The following is a 7323-nucleotide window of genomic DNA, read 5'->3' as shown; positions in this document are numbered from 1 at the left end:
TGTATTCTTGGTATTTATTCGATAAAGGTTAAAATGTCAGTCCAGCAATAGGGTTTCTGCTACTTTTTGCCATTAGTGAATATTGCATTTCTATCTAACAGTGGCACATATTACGTTGACAGTTGATTGCAGTTGAAAGACCAAATACAGAAGCCACACTCATCTTGAAATTTCATATTGTGTATATTGAAAATCTGTAGTTGGCTTTACCCAGTCTACAGTGGTAATAAATCCTGTGCTGGTGCCCCTGACAAATGTTGTCTTGAGCCTATGAAAGAATCCAAATTTGATTATATCACTGACTCTGAGTAATATGGTTTATACAGGCTGCAGTTTTGCAGTAATCAGTAATACAACGCCAGTATTAGAAGAAGTTTTAGAACAAAACTATATTCCCCCAAGAAGCGTGGACATTATTTACGACAGACACACTGCAACGTGCCATGCCAGATGTTTTAAAATAACAGGACAACTGAATGACTCTAATAACCAAATAAAAAGCAGACTGGTATCTCGAGTTATGTTGAAGGATGGGGCTCACGCACCTCCACTATTATGCCTGGGCTCCATGTCATCAATCCTGCCTACAGAACTAAATCCTGGCCAGGATCTATGAACCCCTATTGGTATTGGATTTCAGGACAGCTATGAAACCCTCAGTCAAAGCTTTAAAACATCATCTTTGTCTTAATCCACTGATCGATAGGTCTGACAGGTTGAAATAACACAATAAAGTAGATTTAGTGGTCTAGCAATGTGGGGACATTTCATACTTCAGATTAAAAGCTGGTGCACCGTGCCCTGAAAGAAGAGTAAAACACTGTCTCTGCTATTGAGAACATCCTGAACCAGAGTCTGCTTGAGACATCAATCCTTTGAAAAATATGATATAGCATGTTCAAAGAAGAAAATGTTATAATATTTTTTCGTAAATGTATACATTGTTAAAAAGGATCTACAAAAGCTACAAAATTCTTATAACAGTATAACAGTCATACCAAGCAAATATGTGACACTTTAAAAATGGGAGAATGGGATCCCACATAACCTAATTTGTTCAATAGTATTTCCCCATTTGTCCTGACTGTAATTATATTTAGAGAAAAGGTATTCCCTCATGTCTTGCTACATGGTACATTTGCATTACAAATGTGTTTTGGAGGGCCTTATAATAGGGACAGCACTAATGAATAAATCTGTATAAGATTTCTTTCATCTAATTTGTAATAGCGTAGTGATTTATGCTGGCACATTTTCATTAACATGGGATACATTTGTGTTGGAATCTGTCAGGAAATAGGCTAAATTAGATATGGGTGGGGGACACTGTTTAAGGAGTGCCTCTTTTATGTGCAAGGTTAGGGTAAGAGTATATTTTGGCTCTGAGGTCACACCAGAGTGGCCCAACCAAATGGGCCTATCTGGTGTGACATTCAAAAATGAAGCACGGATGTTTCCCATTTGGGAGCAGACATATCCTGAAAAAAGGCCAGTGCATGTGCATTTAATCATTGTTGTTAAAAGTGATGGTGGTTTGTCCTTTTTCTTTCTCCTAGAGATAAAATCCTATTGGTGCTAATAATAATCAATAGACCAACTGTGTAGATGTGCAGAAAACAATTACAGGGTCTGGATTGATCCTCTAATGGTTGACCAAAGGGTGTAAACAGGGAAATAAATGGTCAGTAGCCCAGCCTTTAGCTTCCTATAACTGCTAATGTCACCACTTGAGCCCAACACCTCTCTGCGATGCCCTATCCAAAAGCATTTTTGACATTTCAGCACTAGTATTTCCTGTAATTTGATATTTGATTTCTATTACAATGGCCAAATCATAACAGCCTGATTGGTCTATTAGTGGGTTCTAATCACCACTAACATTTTAGAGTCACTCAAAGAAAGAATAAACACAGACCTACAGTATCAGCAATTACTTGTTACAGTCCAACATTTACATTCAGTAGTGTGGTGCACACTGGCGACCTGTCCAGGGTGTACCCCGCCTTTCGCCCAATGTAGGCTGGGATTGGCTCCAGCCCCCACGACCCTGTATGCAGGATAAGCGGTTGGCAATGGATGGATGGATGGAGTGTGGTGCAGTACTTTACCTCATGTCTTGTCATTTTGCAGTTGTTTTATTTTCAGTAACATCCGATTTACAACACTGCGGTGTAAATCCTCCCTCCAGAGCATGTTGGAAAGAAATAGTGTGGGTCAAAAGTCACAGGTTTAACCCATGTATATTGCATCATCGTCTTAGAGGAAAGAACAGGATACCTTCCACCCCATTACCTGACTTACTGCAAGATTTCACATAATATAAGTTAAATTTAAACTACATTTATGTTTAATGTTGTAAAATTTCCCACAAAAAGATGACGTGATGCAGCTATATAACTTCTTGCTACATTGTTATTTAAACCTCCTTGAGGCACACGGGATTTGAGCAGCAACACTACAGGAAAGTCACAGGGCTTTAAGACACTTCAACTGATATTCTGGCTTAATCCTAAACAATCCCACAAACAATATCCTTGAGTTTCACATGAGCCTTTCCTCTATGACAGGAAGCCAAAGAGATTATCTGAGGAGCTAGTCTGCTGCTATTAGTAACAAGCTGTCTGTCTTGATCAATTCAACATATACATTCCAGGCGACGTTACGTTGACACATAATCTCGTGCAGATGTAAGTGCCGCTCAAGAAGACAGATTGAGACTGGAGCCCAAGATATATATTTTTTTATATAAATCACACCGCATGACAGGCTGCCACCACTGATAAAGGCCCATTTAAATGTATAGAGGGGCGTCACGTTAAAATCTGTCACCGGGAGGTTAGGGAAGTTACTTTATCAGGAGGGTTCCCCTGGGGGCAGTAAGAAGCTGAACCACTGAGTGCTCACCCCATGAAGCCTATTGTTAGTCTAATGAACAGACAGGATTTGATTAAAACATTTCAAACATCATTTGGCCCACGATGCGGTGCCGAGAGGCTCCCCCACAGAGCACACTTAACACCCCGACGATCTGAGGCGGGAGTCCTCTTACTCCCGCTCAAAGGTGAGCCACAAATCACTGTAATGCATTCAGCAGGGGTCTCTCTCTGTTTCCCGCTCCCCTTCTATCCCTTCCCTTTGCCGCTTGCAACGTTCGTCGTTAAAAATTCATTAGACGCTGTTTGTATTGCCTCCTCGAGGATGTCACCCTTGAAGGCCGACTGTGTACGAAAAGGCAGCTTGCATGGGCCGGAGGGGATTGATGGAGCTCCCAGTGTGTGCTGAGGTACTCTCCACGGCTTTGATGTATGCAACAGATCACAGTGTTGCAGACATGCTTGGAGTTTGAATGAGACATGCAAGTGGCTTAGTGCGTAACCACAGACAGTGACCCCTGTGAGTTAAACTGCCTTTTAGAGCTCTTACACCCAAAGTGCACTTTTAGAATGTTCGAATAGCCGTATTTCATGAATGACTTACTTATGCAGATCACACATAGGTGTCAGATCTACAAAGACAAAGGTAAATATGGAATATGTGACCGCTAATGCAACAACTAAGTAATGGAGCTGAGTATTTTTAGGAATAACCATACAGTAGTAGTTTGGTAAAAGAAAAAACCTTAAATAAGTTACTGGCTTTTTTGCAGAAGCTTTCAATCACTTCTTGCAGGCTTCCTTGGTGGGCTGTAGTTTCAATGAATAAACTTTCATGCGCAACTATACCATACCATATTGTTAACATATTACAGTACAAGTACACATGCAAGTACTGAGACAGCGGAAATGCAGCTTAGCATCTGAACAGTGCAAAAAGCAGTAAAGTACAGATCAGTACACAATCTGTACAGTATCACAAATGTACGTGTGCAGCAGTTAGAGTAGGCAAAAACAAACTATAATTGTGATTAGCCACAAATATTGTGATCATAATAGAATATGTTCAGACTTGTGACACTGCTGTAGTCCCATTTTACAGATTAGATTTTTTTGAATTAAAGTTTACACAAATTGATTCTTATTTTTTAATTAAATCATATTGTAAGGTTGACAAAAAACAATCTTGCCACAAGGCTAACTCAGTAGCTGTTCTGGAGCTTTTGATTGTATCACCTGAACTTCTTTAGCAGATGGAGTTGCCCACTTAACATGGAAATGTAGATGGTCAAATGTCCTTTCCCCCCCCCACCTTCCACACCTTGGTGTTAACAATATGCTTTATGAACGTATAAAGTACTCATAAAAAAGTGAAAGTGAAGCCAGTACGGAAGCGCCTTTAACCTACATTCTTTCAAAAGACCAGCAGGGGGTGACTCCACCAGTTGCAAAAAGAAGTCAGATTGCATTGGAGTCTGATAAAATGAACATACTTCTTACTTGATTTATTACCTCAGTAAACACTTTCCTAATGAGTTTATGATTTAGATTTTTATTTATTTGCACAGAAAATTTAAATTAAAATTAAAATTACATAGAAATTACAAAAAAAAAAAACAATAAAGCGGGGTATGCTTTAGGGCTACCTTGTGATTGACAAGTTGCTACTACGATGAGCTATCAATCAGGATAGAGGCGAATCATATCCTCTGCACTGTGTACATTAAACTAGCCGTAAACTTGTTTTGGGGTGTTGATTTTCACAGTGAGCTTTCAGTTCATGAAAGTTAATTTTGGTCGCCTAAAAATATCTTGTTCAGCATTCAGTTGTACTAAAAGACACTCTAAGGAGCCAGTTGTCAAATGTTTAGTAAGTAAGTAAGTCTGTATTTCGCTAGCCAATTTTAGCATTCCAGTTAACATTATTTACAGACCTTACTAACCAAGCTAGCTAGCTCCACCTGCATATAGTCACTTCTAGTTTCAAAAAACCCAGAAGGCGACAGCCAATATGCAAAAAACAAACAAACAGTAGTCTACAAAACATTGGGTGACTTCGCAGTAGCTACATCCACTTCCTTAATACAGTCTATGATTGACACACACACACCTTAAATGATAGATGCTTAGGTGAATATTAATGGGCATGATAATGGAGGTGTTTAGTAAAAGTAGCTGACATTTAAGTGTAGTTTTGATCCACTTGCTTTTCACTTTTCCTCCCTCCCTTCTCTTCTTTCTTTTAATGCTAACCCCCCAGCGGATAATTTATTCAAGGCTCAGCATTTAGCAGGCCTAATCCTCTCTGCTGATGCTTTTAGGTGCACATACTGTACAGTAATTGTATAAAAGAGTAAAAGTAGGGTTTCAGGCACTCTGATAATCACCCACTCTTTGCCAAGAGCACACCAAAGGTAGTGAGGAAAATGGAGGGGGGCGGGAGGAGAGAAGCCAAAAAACCTTGACACAGGAGAATCAGCTGTCTACTGGACCGGTGAGCCAGGTCAGGCTGATAGGAGCTTGGCCAGCACGGTCGGTGCACTCAGGCTCAGTCCTGTCCTGCAGCTCCGGTGCAGGTCCCCAGCCATAATGGAATCTGACAGGATGTAAATGAGTTTTTAAAAGAGCTGGTGAAAGCTGGTCATTTTTCTCATTTAGTGGTCCAGTGTGTTGGCCAGGTCCCCAGCTGTCACCCTGCATCCCTGCCTTTCCGGGGAAACGAAGGGGCACTCAGAGTACAGTAGCAAACTTTGATTACTAATGCCATACAGAGAGAAGATGCATTTCACACTCTTTATGTCTTGTTCTGCAGTCATTCATTTATTATTTATTTTCTTTTTTCTTCTGTATTGAGTAGAAAACCACTGAAATATGTTCTTATGAAATAATTATAAACTGGATGTTATTTAACAATGTTATTAAATTGTTAGCAATTAAATATTGTTACAATATATTTCATATAACCAACAGAAAACCCTTAATCCATTGCTATGCCAACTGTTTATTTACTTTTAGCTAACTATATAAACTGTTTATGCATACTTTTAACCATGTTTTTAAGTACTTTTAGCTAAGTATATAAAGAGTTTACCTTACTTAAAATGTTTTAACTGCTTATTCACTACTTTAGGTAACGGTTTTACATTCAGTTATATAACCTGTTTATCCATACTTTTAGCTAACTATTTTACCTTAAGCTAACAATATTAATTGTTCATCTATTACTACAATGTAAACTATTCATTTCTATTAGCTAACTACTTCAACTATTTATCCTTTATTTTAGCTCACTATTTCAACTTCTCTGCTCGCTTGCTAACTAACGTTAGCTACATATAGTCTTAATGTGTTACAAATGACTTATGGTGGTCAGCTATAATTTAAAAAAACTAAACAAATTGTACCCCTATTTGGATGTTTATTTTCCTCCTTAAGAGAAAGGTGTGGATTTTTTTGTTTGGTTGAGTTAAAGCTAATTAGTTAAGCTTTCCGTGTACCTCCTGGCAACTGCAGAAGAATCCCCTCAGGTACAAGTACCTCTGGCTGGAAATGACTGGCATAGAGGATTTTGTTGTGAGGCTTTAAAGATTTGTTCCTGTCATATTTAGAGGAAAATAAACATTAGCTCTTAAGATGATTACAGGAGTCCTCATTAGAATAAAGGTTTATGTTTGCAAATAACCTCAATATAACACGCTATTAGGATTAGGTTTTTGCCATTAATTGTGTAACAATAAAACTATCAAAAGCAAATACACAACTCCTACATGGTCTTAACATTTATACATGCTGCAGTCACCTCACCCAGATGCTCCCAGGGCTGCTCGGCAGTACCAGTGCAGCATTAATGAGCAGCCATAATGACTAAAGGCAGTTAGTTAGAGTTAAATGGAGCTTGAACACCCAGCTGACAATGAACCATCTACCACAGAGAGGTTGATCAGGGGGAGTAAAGGCAGAGCTCAGGCTCGGAGCTCTGGAGCTTAACCTGAGACTGCACGTGTCAAACTCCACACAGACACAGGCGCTCAATGGAGCAAAAGGTGAGAACAGCACTACTGGTGGATATATACTCTAAGGTTCTAATGCCAAGTGTGTCGTGCCTATTTTTAAATGTTCTTGTGAGTAAACCACCTAATTTGAATATTTTATTTCATGTTTGATAAATAAAATTTAGATGAATATGATGATGATCACCATTAAATAGGCAATGTTCTTGCTGTAGATCTGGCATCCAAAGGCAAATTGTGACTTTGAATTATATGGTTTTATCTGACTTTTTATTTGCAAAAAATAGTTACAAACACACAACACTATTGTGTGTCTTAAGTTATTAACATTTTGTATACTGTAGGTTTATCCATCCATCTATCCATCCATCTTTTATGCCTGCTTATCCGTGCAGGACCACGGGGTACTGTGGGTTTATTTTTAGTTTAATGTATTGATG

This window comes from Micropterus dolomieu, linkage group LG16, assembly GCF_021292245.1.
Source record: "Micropterus dolomieu isolate WLL.071019.BEF.003 ecotype Adirondacks linkage group LG16, ASM2129224v1, whole genome shotgun sequence".
Classification (NCBI taxonomy): Eukaryota; Metazoa; Chordata; class Actinopteri; order Centrarchiformes; family Centrarchidae; genus Micropterus; species Micropterus dolomieu.
The sequence above is the reverse complement of the archived record's forward strand: the minus strand, read 5'-3'. Positions refer to the sequence as shown.